Source organism: Hevea brasiliensis, chromosome 11 (assembly GCF_030052815.1).
Source record: "Hevea brasiliensis isolate MT/VB/25A 57/8 chromosome 11, ASM3005281v1, whole genome shotgun sequence".
In the NCBI taxonomy this organism is placed as follows: Eukaryota; Viridiplantae; Streptophyta; class Magnoliopsida; order Malpighiales; family Euphorbiaceae; genus Hevea; species Hevea brasiliensis.
The window spans coordinates 19,928,882-19,945,467 of NC_079503.1; positions in this window are offsets into that span (position 1 = coordinate 19,928,882).

The window sequence follows — 16,586 nt, forward strand, 5'->3', positions numbered from 1 at the left end:
GAAATAATATCTTATTATTTAATTCAGGCCTCATAATTAAATTAACACAATAAAATTAATTAAATTAATTTTACGAAATCATTAGCCTAAAATAATTAATGAGCTAATTAAATTATTTTTAGTGCAAACAATTGCCCCATGCACATTGATTGGCCGGTTAGGCCATTCTAATGTGGTCAATTAATTATCTTATCTACTTGAATCTCTCTTGCTTCTCTGAATGATTTCACTGTAACCTTACCTATAGGCTTATTTTAAATTTTAAAAATCTAATCTTTATAAGTTTTAATTCCAATAAACTTCTATCAAAAGTCATATTTAATCTTTCACCTTCCCAGGGAAAATCATCACTCCTCTTTAATTACTTTTCTCTTTCCTGTAACCCATCTTCTTCCTCTCATTTACTCTCTAAACTTCAAAGAAACTCATTTACCCAAGAGCTTTTTTACTATTCTTTCTTCCTCCATCAAGCTCACATTTTCTCTCTCTTTTCCTTTATTCTCTCTTCAGTGCACTACACATTGTGCATTTCCCTTGCCATTCACATCGTTCATGGCTTCTATTTTTGCCATTTTTCCTTGGATTTTGGCAATCACCATTGACTCTTCCTCATAGAGCATCATTCGCGAATTTCTAGGTGTGATTTCCTTGCCATTCAATCATCATTTATAGGCTACGACTTCTATTTTGCAGTTACTTCTTGGATTTTGGCACCATCAATTCTTCTTCGTAGAGCACCATTCACGCACTCCTTGGAGCAATTTCACTTTGCTCGGTCGATACCCATTGCATATATGGTATGTCTTCTTTAATTTCAAATCTTCTTTGAATTAATCTTGGCTATAGTAGCCATTTTTTGAGAATGTAGATGTTGGATATTGCCTGTGTGTTGTTGATTTTAAGAAATTTGAGAAAGATTTGAAAGGAACTATAGGTACTATGAACTTTGTTTCGTTCGGAGATGAAATTGGTACCTTTATGCTATCTTGACTCTTTTTGTGTACTTGGGGCATGTTGAATAACTTGGTTGCATTATATTTATCTTCAAAATTTTCTTGTTGTTAATATGTTATCCACTACACCTGGTACTTTGCCTGCTATATCACCTATCACTGAACATGGCACTGCACCTGTCACATTTGGTACAACACTCGGTGACACTTTTGGTACAACACCTACTACTGCACTTGGCACTATATTTAGTATAAGTTCTGGTGCAATATCTCCTCTAATGGCATCTCCCCGAGTTCTTCTGTTCCAGAACTTAGTGCCTTTTCTACCCTGAGGGTTTTCTCTCCTCCCAGCTTCCCATCATCCAGTAGTAACCCTTTTCTCCGTAGTAGCTAAAGGTAAGAAAAATTACAGAAAAATTTCTACTACACCTGCTCTATCCTATATTAATTATTGCTATTGTGTTTCTGTGTTTCCCTACAAGTTGTGTTTATTGCTTTTCTCTCGAAGATCAGCCTTTATTCTAATAGGCCAATTTTTTTATTCCTTCCTAGTATAGGGGAAACTCTTTGAAAATTTTCTTGATAAGGTGCTGTCATTATTTTTGCAGGTGTTGCATCAGGATTTTCTTCATTTGGTAGTTTTTCAGGTGTTGGGTCTTCTTCCACTAGTTCACCCATGACATTAAGTATTCCTGTCTTATTTATAATTTCTTTAGCAACTTCCCTTGGTGTTCCTTTGACTTTTTCTTTCTTTGTTTCCATAGGACCTAGGCATGGCCAATGCTAGTATTGGATCGTTGCATACCTTTACTGACCTCCCAGGTCCTCCCTTTCCTCTCGGTAAGGTAGATGAGCTGCTATTCTTGAAGACTCTGAAGGCCATCTCGAGATTAAGGGAAATAAAATCTTGGCCAAGATACACACCTAGGTGGGCTGAATGGATTGATAAAATTTCCCCCATATACTTAATACTTTGGCAGAGGGTTGGCATTGAGAAGTTCATCTACTTGACTCGCTTTGCTCCTTCATCTTGCTTATGGGACCTATGTCCATTACCTTGAAGGACATCTACACGTTGATTAGTCTACCAATGACTGGTGATGATGCACCTAGTTTGATTATAGAGCTTGAGTCAAAATAGCAACATTAAGGGAAGTTTACTTCTCATGCTACTCTGATCTCTGTTAAGATAGGTACCACCATTCCTGACCATACCATTTTTATTTGGTGCCTTCTGTCTAAGTACTTGTTATGTCCTGCATCTGGCCATCCTTTTATTGAGCTTCTTCCTTTGGTTCATTTCATAGCCATAATAGGTGAGTGCAGTTTGGGGAGTATGCTTCTTGGCTCCATTTATTAGGCATTAGCCCAGATGACTCTTGATGCTCCCCTGAGTAAGGTGAATAGGAGTTTCTAGGTAGTTTAGTTGTGGCTTTTCTCCTCCTTCCCCCAGTTGTCGAGTTCTCCTCTAACTCCTTTGATTAAAGTCTTTGGGTCTTGGGTTGTGTCCTATACCTACGACAGGAGTACTAATTAGGTGTTGTAGTTCTTCAACTTATCTCCTAGAGGCTCTAATGATTTTACACCCTTTAACTCTTCAAAGGAACTTGCTCTACTTCAGCTACCCCAGTGGTTAAACTAGAGTGACACACCTTTTAAAGAGACTATAATTCGCACCCGGGCCTCTTTTATTGCTGTGAGGCCTTTGCATACTAGCGTTACCTTTAGTACTTTACCAGGAGTGACTCACCTAGGACTAGAGTTGTATATGCCTTCTCACTGGTCTTAGCAGTTTGGTTTCATTTAGGGCATCCCATCCCCAGTACCTTCCTATAACCCATTCGATGGGCCTAGAGTTTCCTTTCCTTGGGACCAAGTCATTCTCCATTCTTACAGTGACTCCAGGCTCTACGAGACAACTTAGTTGTGTTTAGTGGACGCCCCTGCCTCTATGCTCTTGCCTTCTATAGTTGGTGGACTTGCAATTTGTAAGAATCTGTAAAAGCTCAAATTACTAGGTAATAATCTAACCTTATTTTTGCTTCTTTATACCTGTTCACTTCTAACTTGCTGTCTTTTACAGGTGCTTCACTTGTTTCTCAGTCTATCTAGAAATAAAAGGTGGCCCCCTCTCAGCTTTCTCTTACTATCAAGAAAGTAAAGTCTATCACACCATGTTTCAAGCCTAAGGTTCAGAGCACTTTACCTTTTACGTCCAGACTAGAGAAAGATCCTCCTATCTCTATTATTCCCAGGCGCTTAGGCCATACTACTCTAAGGACTAAAGGTCCTAAGATATCTCTGCCTTGAGTCCTGTTGTGATCCCTACTACCTCAGATTCTGACAGTGCTGATTCTTATGAGGGCACTTCCACCACGGATATCTCTTCTTCTCAAGATGTTATTTCTAGTGACGGTGGAAGGACTACTGCACTTACCCTTGATCAGAGAGAAGACAATGAGGTAGTAGAGGAGGTTGATTCTCCAAATACCGCGTAATTTACTTCTCTTCTTGAGATTTATACTTCACCCTTCATCTTACTTCATCTTACTGTACTAACTTCCTCTCTTATGCAGGTCCTAGACCCTAAGGTCATAATGACTTCTGTTGACCCTATGACTACTTCTACTGTAGCACTGGCTAACAAGCCCAATGTTATCATTACACCACCTGCTCTTGCATCTTTACTGATTAGCTTTTAGATTGTAATTGATCCCCTATCCTCCTTGGATCTCGCGTTCTTCACTGACCTCGAAGTTGATTCTACCAGTTCTCCCCTCAAACCCTTGGCATCTGCTGTAACACCCTCATACTAAGTAGTTCCGTACATTCTACAGTTCTCGTGAGTAATACCAGACTGGACAGCTAGAATGTCTGGAACTAAATTTAAATTATATAGAGAAGTCGTAAACAAAAGTAATAAAGATTAAATGAGTCTGGATGAAAATAAGAGTAATGAAGCACAAATAGGTTAAATGAGCCTAGGTCCTAGCAATTAGTGACCTACACGGGAAGCGACTATAATTTCAATTGCTACCCTAAATTCGTGTGGGACCTTATGGAGACCTTAATGAAGGAATTATTTAGAAATTATTGGGAATGTGAAAATCATAGAAATAAAAAGTGAACAAGCACCAATAAGTGAATCAAAACTTAAAGACTCATTGGGTATTATGGAAAAAGATGGACTATAACCCGATGAGGGACATTTTAGTCAATTCACTTCAAGGGTTGATTTTTGACCTAAATATCCATTAATTTGAGTAAGATTAAAACATTGAAAAAGAAGTAAAAATATGAATAAGAGTATGAAAAGAAAAGAAAAGAAAAAAAGTGAAAAATCTAAATTTTATTTGAATTACGACATAAGCATGACCTCATCATGACACAATTAAAATAATAGTAATTAAATATTTATATTTGGATAATTATATAAAGAGACAAAAGAAAAAAATTAAAATAAAAAAGTCATTTTCCTCCTTTGAATGGCCGGCCTCACTCTCCCTCTTCCTTCCTTCACTTTCCTCCATTGTTAAGTGAATCTTAAGCTTTGAAAACCCTACTTTCATCCACAAATCCCACACAAAATTATTAGAAAGCTTGGAATCAACACTAAATTAGAAGATTTGGAAGCAAAACATTCGGAGAAAGTTGAAGATTAAGAAGATTGAGAAGAGCACCATTAGAGGTAAGTTACATTCAAGCTTGAATTACCTTATAATTTTTGAAATTGAGATTAATTATGAAGAATAGACATGAAAAATAAAAGAAATCATGCTTGTATAGGGGAAGGGAATTTTGGCCAGCTAAAGGAGAGTAGGGTTTTAATGTGTTTTAAAAGAATTGAGCATGAATTCTAGCTTGATTGAGGTTGTATATGTGATTGGTGTATTGAAATTGCATGAATTTTGAAAATGAGGAATTAGGGTTTATGGGAAATTAGGGCTTTTGTGTTATGTCATGCAATTGATGTTTATAAGAGCAAATTATGGTCATTTGGTATTCCTTGGTTGAGAATTGATGTGAATTGATGAAAGGAATGAATGAATTGGTAGTGTGTTGAATTACTAGAATCTAGACATTTGAGTCCAGTGTGCTTAACAGCCTACAAAATGAGCTACACAACTCCAATTGGTATGAAACCAATTGGAAAATAAACCTAAGACATAATGCTAAATTTTTCATGAAGACATCCAGCCCAGAAAATTGACCATAGGATACCTCAAATTAGGCTTGAATCCGTGTTACCAATTATAGACTAGAGAAAATAACCATATGAATAGTAATTAGTAAATTAGGCATAACTCACTCTAGAAAACTCCAAATTAAGTGATTCTTAAACCAATGGAAACCTGAGACATAGGAGAACAATTATTATGAAGACCATAGGGCCAAATTATGAACTTAACTTGATCAAATTGCTAGACAAAATTAGTCTAGCAAACCTGCCTTGATTCTGGACTAACTTGAAAATCCTGAATAATTACCTATCCTACCAGTATTGGCAAAATTGCCATAACTTGAGCTAAAAAACTGAAAATGTAGTAATTCCAAAGCTAAAATTCTCATAAGACATAAAACTAAAAACTTCATGGTTTGATCAAAACCCAGTTCTTAGGAAAAAGTGGGGGAACTGTTGGGATAAATTAAGAATCCCAAATATGGAATTCCTGTTCCTTAGCAAATTGGCCTTATGACCTCTGAATGATTATCAATCTATAACTTTTTCTACAAAACTACAATTTAAGTAATTCAAAATGATTTGGAAACCTAAGACAAAGACCTAAAACATTGTTTTAGGGACTAGGGCTAAATTATGAGCTTAAGATGCCCGAATATAAAACGCAAAGTTTAGGTACAAATCTGGAAAACTTGAAATTTCAGGTTATGGCACCCAAAATAGTGTTTAGTAATTTGGCCATAACTTGAGATCTAGAACTCTAAATTAAGTGATTCAAAAAGGAAAATAAAACTAAGACATAGAGGAATAACTTTCATTAAGATTACCTTCCCAAATTATGACTGGAACTAGGTTGAAATGGGGTTGAAAAATTAGGGTTCCAAACTGTCCAGAACCAGAATTATTGAAATTGCGTAGCCAACTTAGGAAACTCATTAGGCATTTATTGAATAACTTTTAGAGATAATTGGGATGAGTATTGAGACATTTTAATTATGTGTTTCAGTAGAAAAGGAGACCTTGGGAGATAAGAAAAAGTAAATCAAGAGAAAGAAAATTCATTAAGGTTTGTGCACAACTAACCTTTTTCCTTGGTTTTAACCTTACAATTGATTTGAATGAATTTATTTTAAATAAGTTATGATTTTTCTTGCATTGAGAACTTTAATTTATGAAATGAATTTGTGAATGTGGAAAGACGGATGTTGGCCCCTTTTATATCATTGTAGTATGGAGGTGGGCCGGTTTTGAATGCTTTTAGAAGTGTTTGAGAAATGGTGTGTTGCCAACCCTTTTGGGTTTTATGATGATTTGAATGTGGTTATTATTTTCGCAAATGTGATTATTGATTGAGAAACCTTTGAAAATTGTTTTTAAACCACAGTTAGCATGACAGTCTCTTACTGTATTCCTCCTCCTTTTATGGGGTTGAGTTTGATTATGTGATCCTCTCTCCCTGGTTCACCAGTTGAGGTTGAGTTTGGATGAGTACTCATATAGCTAGGTAGCCACCTCCCTCATTAATAATAATTAGTGAGGTTATAGATTGCTTTGTTGTGGTGTACAACACGGCATTGATTGAAAATTTTGTGTCATGGTCTAAACTGTGTGTTATTGGCAACACTTGTGAAATGTGATTCTTGAAGTAAAATGTGATTTTAATTAAATGAATTTCTATTGATTAAAAATTTCTGTGATGTTTTCCTGATTATGAAAAATGAGATTGTTATGTTTTGATAAATTATGCTCTATATTGAGTTTTAAATCATTAGTTGTGCACCACTGAGTGAAATACTCAGCGATAGCTTCTTTATGCTGTCATAGATAAGGAAAAATGCAAAGCAACAGAGTGAACTACTTGTAGCTGTGGTTGAAGCCATGTTTGTATCATTTTTAGGTATATTAGTTATATCCTTTGTAAATTCATTTTGATATAAATTTATCCATATGTATCTAAAAGACAAAATAAACAGTTGTACAAATGAAATTGTGATAATATTTTGTTATGTTTTAGTTTGTAAATTTGTATAAGAACATTTATTTTGATTTGTATATGAGATGAACACACTTTCTTGGTATTGGATGAATGAGAAGAAATGACTTGAGTTTGATTACGTTCAAATTGTGTATGATATATTTTTATAAATTGATTTTCAATAGGTTTGAGGAATTATTTTTATATAGTTTTAGCCATCCCCATGCAAAATTTTTGTAAAATTTTAAAAATGCTAATTTATTTCAAAATCAAATTTATGGCATATATCCAACCCAAGAACACTTTAATAACTCTTTTATCATTGCTTTAAACTCTAAAATGAAATGGAATTGTTTTAAAATCCCTTATAGTATATTTAATGGATTATCGGTAGGTGAAGTTTGATAATTCATTAGGTATAAATGGGATCATGTTATACCTTACAGAGGGGTAAGGTATGATATGTTTTTTAAGTGGTATCAGAACATGTTTTAAAATGAGTTTTGAACTGTGAAGTTGAACTAATTTTTGATTAGTCTAACAGCTCAATTGTCATTGATTGATACATGTAGTACATTTACATTTTGAATATAGACAAATGGAGAGAAATCTCCTTTTTGTGGGTTGTTCAAGAAGTAGAAACTTTGTGATTGAAATGGAAGAAAGGGATCCTTCAGTAGAATAATCAGTTGCGGCTGAGGCACAGGGGAAAGCCCTAGCTCCTCAGAATGCCAGTGGGTTAGCTACACTAGTCCCACCCATGTAGCAGTTCCCTACATAATTCGCACAAAAAATGGATGCATTCTTCCAGCAAATGGTTGGAAATATGCAAGCACAAGCCCCTGTGCAAGCACTAACAGTGCAACCTCAACCCCCAGTAAGATAATATGACAAGTTAATGAAATATGGGACGTTAGAATCTAAGGGTACAGTAGACCTGCTAGAAGCAGAGCAGTGGCTGGAGAGGGTCTTCAAGAAACTGCACTGCATAGATGAATTAAAGTTTGAGTATTTAGTTTCTCTGCTGCATGGAGATGCATATAAATGGTGGAAGACTATTCCCCACAGTTTGGTAGAACCTCCAGTGCTAACATGGGATGACTTCCTTAGAGAATTCAGACAAAAATACATCCTAGATACCTATGTAGACATGAAGCTTCAATAGTTTTTGAGTTTAAAGCAAGGGAACAGAACGGTGGCCGAGTATGAGAGAGATTTTTCCCATCTGAGTCATTATGTTGGGAATTTACTCACCACCAGCAGAGACAGATATAAACGGTTTGAAGCCCTGAAATTGGAAAGAATTGAGTTAGAAGGGGCCATTAAAAAGGGAACGGAAGAAAAGGAAAAGAATGGAAAGACTTTGGGTTAAGCTTCTGGTAGTGGATCAGGAAAGAGAAAGTATTTTGAGAGATCTAGTTCTCATAAATCTGGTAAAGGGAGATCCTTAGGACAGAGGGCACCTAGGTTTACTCAGCAGACACCCAGAGGAGTACCAACTAAAGACCCATGTAGGGGTATGCTACAAGGCCATAGGTGCCTGTTATAACTGTGGTGGTATGGGGCACTTTGCTAAAGATTATACTAGTGCCTACAGATCTAGGCCACCTACCACCATTGAAGGATCTGTTCAAGGTTCTGCCACTAGAGGTTCACAGTCAGCCAGTAGAGGTAGAGGCAGAGGCAGAGGTAGAGGTAGTACTTCTGGCAGTCAAGGCACTACATCATGCGCCAAAGGGAAGAGGCCGAGACTTCTGATATAATAGCTGGTACATTCTCCATTTTTGAGCAAGATGTTTATGTGCTGTTTAATCCTGGTTCTACACATTCTTATGTTAGTGCTAGTATTGCTTTTTTTGCTGCTATTCCTTACATAAAAATAGATTTTGAGGTGCTAGTGACTAGTCCTTTAGGACAAGAGGTTAGGGTGAACAGATTGTATAAGGATTGTCCATTGGTGATCCAAGGACATACTTTCCTATCTGATCTGATTAAAATGCCTTTCAGAGATTATGATATCATCTTGGGCATGGATTGGCTAGCTAGGCATCATGCCATGATTGACTGTAGACTAAAGACAGTCACTTTTGGTCTACCCCAGTATGAAAATATGGTAATACATGGGGAGAGACAGTTATTGCCATCAAATCTTATTTTAGCTGCATTGGCAAGAAGAATGATTCGGAAGGGTTGTGAAGCTTATTGGCTCATGTGATAGACACCCAAGTGGGGAGTCCAAGTCTGAAGGATATCCCTATAATATGTGACTTTCTGGACGTTTTTCCTGAAGAATTACCAGGATTACCTCCAGAAATAGAGGTGCAGTTTGAAATTGAGGTTATGCCTGGTGTGGAGTCGATTTCTATTACTCCTTATAGAATGGCACCTTCTGAGTTGAAAGAGTTGAAGGTGCAGTTATAAGAATTACTTAATAAGGGTTTCATTTGCCCTAGTGTGTCACCTTGGGGAGCACCAGTATTGTTTGTCAAGAAGAAGGATGTTACTCGCCGTCTGTGCATTGACTACAAACAGTTGTACAAGGTGATAATAAAGAATAGATATCCTCTGCCATGAATAGATGATTTGTTTGATCAGTTGAAAGATACAGCTGTGTTCTCCAAAATTGATTTGAGATCGGGATATTATCAGTTGAGGGTGCAAGAGTAGAGTATACCTAAAACTGCTTTCAGGACTCGGTATGGCCACAATGAGTTCTTGGTAATGCTATTCGGGTTGACTCATGCTCCAGTTACTTTTATGTACCTGATGAACACTATCTTCAGGTCATATTTAGATCAATTTATTGTGGTGTTTATTGATGACATTTTGGTGTATTCGAAAAATGCAGAAGAGCATGATAAGCACTTGAGAATGGTGTTACAAACTTTGAAGGAGAAACAGTTGTACGCCAAATTGTCTAAATGTGAATTTTGGCTAAAGGAGATTGCCTTTTTGGGGCATATTGCATCAGCAGAGGGTATCATGGTGGATCTCAGTAAAGTAGAAGCCATTCTTAATTGGAAGCCGCCCAGAAATGTTACAGAAGTTTGAAGTTTTTTTGGTTTGCCTAGTTATTACTGCATATTCGTGAAGGGATTCTCCATGTAAGCATCTCTATTGACTAAGTTGCGTCAGAAAAATGTGAAATTTCAATGGACTGATCAGTGTCAGAAGAGCTTTGATGAGTTGCAACGCTGTTTGACTGAAGCTCCAGTCTTAACTTTACCTATACCGAGTTAAGAATACACCATATACAGTGATGCTTCTCATAATGGTTTAGGCTGTGTGCTGATGCAAGATAGAAATGTCATTACCTATGCTTCACACCAGCTTAAGCCACATGAGAGGAATTACCCTACACATGACTTGGAGCTAGCAGCAATCGTTTTTGCCTTGAAAATTTAGAGACACTACCTGTAAGGGGAGAAATGCTACATATATATAGACCACAAGAGTTTGAAGCATTTGGGTACCCAAAAGGAACTAAATTTGAGGCAAAGGAGAAGGTTAGAGCTGATAAAAGATTATGACTGCTTGATAGATTACCAACCTGGGAAAGTAAATGTAGTAGTTGATGCCTTAAGTCATAAGACCATGGCTAGTTTGAGAGTTTTGCTTGTATCCATGGTGCACGATTTAAGGGCATTACATGTAAATTTGGAGATAGATGATGAGGGACGGATGGTAGCTACTTAGCAAGTAAAGCCAATGTTGATTGACCAAATTAAAATGACAGCTCAGAATGATGATAAATATGTGAAGTTATTAGAAGAGGCTCGGGATGGCAAGAAACCAAAATTTTCAGTGAATGATGAGGGCTTGTTGCTATATCAGAGTAGAATGTGCATTCCTGATGATGTTGAATTGAGGCAAATCATTTTGAAGGAAGCACATGACTCACCATTTGCTATGTATCCTAGTAGAACTAAAATGTATAGAAACATGAAAAAACACTATTGGTGATGGGCATGAAGAAAGATATTGTAGAATATGTGGCAAAATGCCTAACTTGTCAGCAAGTAAAGGCAGAACACCAAGTGCCAGTAGGGTTGCTACAGCCATTGCCGATTCCCGAGTAGAAATGGAAAAGAATTACTATGGATTTTGTGATGGGACTTCTACGTACACGGAAGAATCATGATGCAGTTTGGGTCATTGTAGACAGATTAACTAAGTCTGCACATTTTCTGCTAGTGAGAATGGACTACAGTATAGACAGATTGGTTAAATTATAAATTGATGAAGTGGTAAGATTGCATAGAGTGCTAGTGTCCATTGTGTCTGACAACGATTCAAGGTTCACTTTCAAATTCTAGAGTAGTTTTTAAAAAGCCCTAGGAACTAGATTAAACTTCAGCACCGCATTCCATCCACAGACAGACGGCCAGTCTGAGTGAATCATCCAGATTTTGGAGGATATGCTTCGAGCTTGTATGATTGAATTTGAAGGAAGTTGGGATACACATTTGCCTTTGATTGAATTTTCTTACAATAATAGTTATCAGTAAAGCATTGGGATGCCTCCATATGAAGCTTTATACGGTAGAAACTTTAGAACTCCCTTGTGTTGGGATAAAGTAGGCGAGAGAAAGTTGATTAGCCCCGAAATTATGTAACAGACGAAAGGAAAGATTAAGCTCACTCGAGATAGACTCAAGGCTACATTGGACAGACATAAGTCCTACATAGATCTGAAGAGACGGGATATTGAGTACAATGTGGGTGACAAGGTGTTCTTAAAAGTTTCCCCATGGAAGAAGATTATGAGATTTGGCAGAAAGGGGAAACTAAGTCTCGCTTTATCAGGTTGCATACAGACTTGCATTACCTCCGGAGTTGGAGAAGATTCACAATGTTTTTCATGTCTCTATGTTGAGGGGGTATAGATCAGACCCATACCACAGCTTGCCAGTAAAGGAGATTGAGGTGAATCCAGATTTGACTTATGATGAAGAGCCCATAGATATCGTGGCATATGAGGTGAAACAGTTGAGGAATAAGCAGATACCATTGGTCAAAGTGCTGTGGAACCATCATTTGGGCTAGGAGGCTACGTGGGAACATGAGCAGCACATGAGAAGACAGCACCCACAGCTATTCAGAGACTGATACCAGGTAAAATTTTGGGATGAAATTTTCTTTTAAGGAGGGGAGAATTGTAACACCCTCATACTAAGTAGTTCCATACATTCTGCTATTCCGGTGACTAATAGCTGTCCGAACAGTGTTTGTTGATTTTACAACCTCGCAAGTGCACGAATCACTAACAAGTAATAAAGTAGCGAGTAGAGTATCGTCCCACGAGCAATTTAACTAGCAAGTACCAAACTGCACAGCAATTTTGACTGTCTAGGCTACCGAATAAAATGGGGGAGTGAAACTGATCTATTTTGAATGATAAAGACTAGAAGGATAATGAATTTAAAATGAAACAATCTATTAAAACAATTCCAGAATTAAGATTTCACACTTTAACCTTATTATGGATTTAATCTTGTTCATTCATTGGATTAAGGATCGTTGCTTTGATGGAAATTAATCCTTAGATATCCTAGGTCCTCTCTCAAGGCACCTAAGGTGTGTTTCAATTAGAGCTAAACCCTACTTTCTTTGGTGATTAGTCCTAATAAAAATCCTTTAAGATCTATGATTAATTATGAAATTCTATAAAAGTTATTAGCCTATCTCTAGGTCAGATTTCCCTAGTTTAATACTCTAATTTTCTAATACCAATCTTCACCTTTTAATCCTTCAATTAGTATCTTTTATTATGTCTAAGTGGGTACTAATACATAGCATGCATTAAGAACATAGAATATTAAATCAAAGAACAAAACTCAACTCTAATAAATTAAACTCAATATTTATCCATAATAATAATTACAAGCGTTACTCTCCTAATTCCATAATAAAGAAACTACTCACTCATGGTGAGTTTAGCAGACATAATAAAAGTAAAATAAAAGAACATGAAAGCAGCCTAAAGAAATAGAACAAAAAAACCGAAGAGAATCTACAGCTTTAAACTTGTGGAACTTCAGCTGAGGGCTCCTCCTTGATGCTGATGCGCTATTCTTCAAGACGGCTTAGAGAGGATGAAGATGTATGTGAATGAAGATGTGTATGTGAAAATGCTAATACTGGGATCCTTTTTTATGTTTTCTGCTGTCTCTATTTATATTCAATGTCTAGGATTAGGTTTTTAGAGTCCCAAAAACATTAAAAGTCTCTTCTTTCTGTAAAAACTAGAGCTGGAACCAAATTAGAAAACTTGTTATCGACTGATATACGACTCGTGTGTCACTACATGGTCCAGGGCCGTGTAACTTACTGGAGCTAGAAGGTTGCATCTTGTGTCGGAGTAGAAGGTTACACGGGTCCAATTACACGGCCCGTGTTCTGTTCTTCTTCCGGGAGCTCTTCGAGCTTTGCTAGGCAGAATCATACATGGGTCTCCGCAGGTTACACAGGTTGTGTTACACAGCCTGTGTATTGTGTTTCTTCTTTAACTTCTTTGGTAGGGGTGCCCACGGTCCGGTTTCGTACTGGAACCGAATTGAAATGGGTTCGGTCAAAACCAGACCGAAATCGATCAAAATCGGAATCGGCTTCAAACCTGACCGAAACCATCCTTTTACGATTTGGTTCAGGTTCATAATTTTTAAAAACCGTGAACCAGCGATTCTGAACCGGATTGAACTGACGATTTTGAACCGGACCAAACCGGTGATTTAAATACAAAAAAATTCAATAAATACCTCACTCTACTCCTAATTCATTTATATATATATATATATATATATATATATATATATATATATATATATATATAAATTTTCTATACAATTATTCTCTACACTCTCTTTAATTCTTAATATTCTTTCAATTTCTCTCAAATTTTCTAAATAATTATTTTCTACACTCCTTTTAATTCTCAGTACTTTCACAATTCCCCTACTTTATTATTTTTATGCTCTTTGAAAATTTTAATACTATCTCAATTACTCTGTTATTATTTTATATCTTCAATAAAATTTTCAATACCCTCTATTTTGATTTTTTTTCTTTTATATTTTTTTAATTATCAATTATCATATAATTTTTTTAAAAATGGCAAGTAATACTCAATTCAACTCAATTCAACTAAGCTTTTATCCCAAAAATTTATTGGGGTCGGCGATATGGATTCTCTTTCTCCACTCTAAACGATTTTGGGTTAAATCCTCGAAAATATGTAATGCTTCTAGGTCATGTTGTACTATTCTCCTCCAAGTCAGTTTAGGTCTACATATTATTTTCTTTCTATCATCAACCCAATATGCTCTACTTGTATAATTGGAGTTTTCCTATGTCTATGCTTCACATGACCAAATCACCTCAATCTCCCTTCTCTCAACTTATAATTGAAAATTTTGATTCCTCTAAATCCTAAAGGGATACAAAGGCAAAATTAAGTTCATGCACATTTTTCTAATTTTTTTTAAAAAAAAATTAATTTTATCTCTAGTTTTTTAATAAGTTCTAGTCTTTGTTTATTAAATTTTTCTTAAAAATAAGTTATTTTTATTCTTATTTTTCTTATTTTATTTTGATTGAAAGATTTTTAAGAAAAATTAAAATATTTTTACAAATATAACTTAAATTCTAAATCAATAAAATTTTTCTCTAATTTTTTCCTTTAAGTTGCTCTTAAACCGCCTTTAAACCGCTTTCAAACCTTCTTGAACTGTCATTTTTCAAACCATCCTTTAAACCGTTTTTAAATCGGAGCTTGAACAGGAACCGACGGTTCAAGAACCATCTTCCAAACCGTCCTATGACGGTTTGGTTCAGATTCATAATTTCATTGACCCTGAACCGGCGGTTCAGGAACTGTAACCGGTGGTTCCTTTTACGGTTCCTGAACTGTGGCCACTCCTATTCTTTGGTTTTCTCCTGGCAGCAAGTTACACGGGTTTGTGGTATGTTTACATAACCCGTGTACTATGTATCAGTAACAATTTTCTCTTCTTGAGTTTTTCCAAGCTTCCTTCTTTACTTTTATACTTTGAAACTTCCTTTAAACATCTAAAAATATGTAAAAAATATAGAATTTAGTACAGAGTGATGAAATCTACAAAAGTTAATGAATTTGGTGATTATGCATGAAATTACCTATCTAAATGCTATGAAATGCTGTACAAATGTGCTTAAAAATATCTATGTAATACAAATGTATCAAATACCCCCAAACTCAAACTTTTGCTTGTCCTTAAGCAAATCAAAATCTTTTTAGAATATATTTTAGGGGATAACTTAAAAACACAACCATAAATTCAATATGCATATAATTGAACTTCTTCCATCCTTCATACAAATTACCCTCTTTCAAGGCATAAGAGTTTTAATAGTTGCCTGTTTAAAGCTTCACCCCCTTTCATAGTGTTTCAACTAATTGCTCCTCTATGCAAGGTTATTAATAAGTCACAAATAACTTGTTTTATCATAATAGACTTAAGAAACACTTACTCTCCTTAAATTTGCCTCTATTATGGATAATTGTGATGGAGTACTCAATTCCAACTCTATAGGCACATCTCAATTCCTTATCTCCACTAATGTAGCACACACTTTCAAAAGATCAAAAGGTTTTTAGAGAGGTTGTAATGTGGTTAAGGGATGATGATTTGGTTACCAATGAAGGGTTTTAAGGAGTGCAAACAATGAGGATAGCTTTCATGCACAAAGTTCCAAGTATACCAAGTTTATTCTGCTGATTTTGTGTGGGAAGAAGGGTTCTTTATAGTACTAAGCATACTTTCATGAAACTTGTGGGACCCCCTTTTTTTTTATATATATATCCTTTTTATCCTCTCCCCCAAACTTATTGCTTTTGTTGGGTGAGAAAGACAAATTTTTCTTTAATTTTAATTGCACACTTGCACTCTTTTTGGTTTTTCACACCTTTTCTCCATGTTTTCTTTTACACTTGATATACCTATCCTTAATACACTAGGTTTCCTTAAAAGGGTGAGGTGAGTGTTTAGGCTAGGGGCTAGGTGAATATTTATGGGTAAACAAGGAAAATTATACAAGTAAGAATATAGGCTCAAGTTGGCTACAAGGGGTATATATTTTAATTAGGGATGGCTAAGGCTTAGAGATGCTATATCAAAGAATGCCTTAATCATCTCTTTGTCAGGCATATGATAGGATCACGCCTCGATAGGTCCAAGAGACATGTTTTAGAGCTAGTGAGGCATTTTTAGGTTTGTTTGTATTTCAAAAATTTTCTCCTAATTTTGCGAGTTCAATGTGACAAATTAATAGCTATGAAGGGGTTTAACTAGTCTAGCTCCACTAAGGTGATTAAGTTTTTCACAAACAACAAATTAAATCCCTTTTTGCTTATCCAGATACATTCATTCCTCAATTTCATGGAGTCCAATTATTAGCATATTAATATTTGTAGTTATAATTCTAAGTTAAAAACTATTTC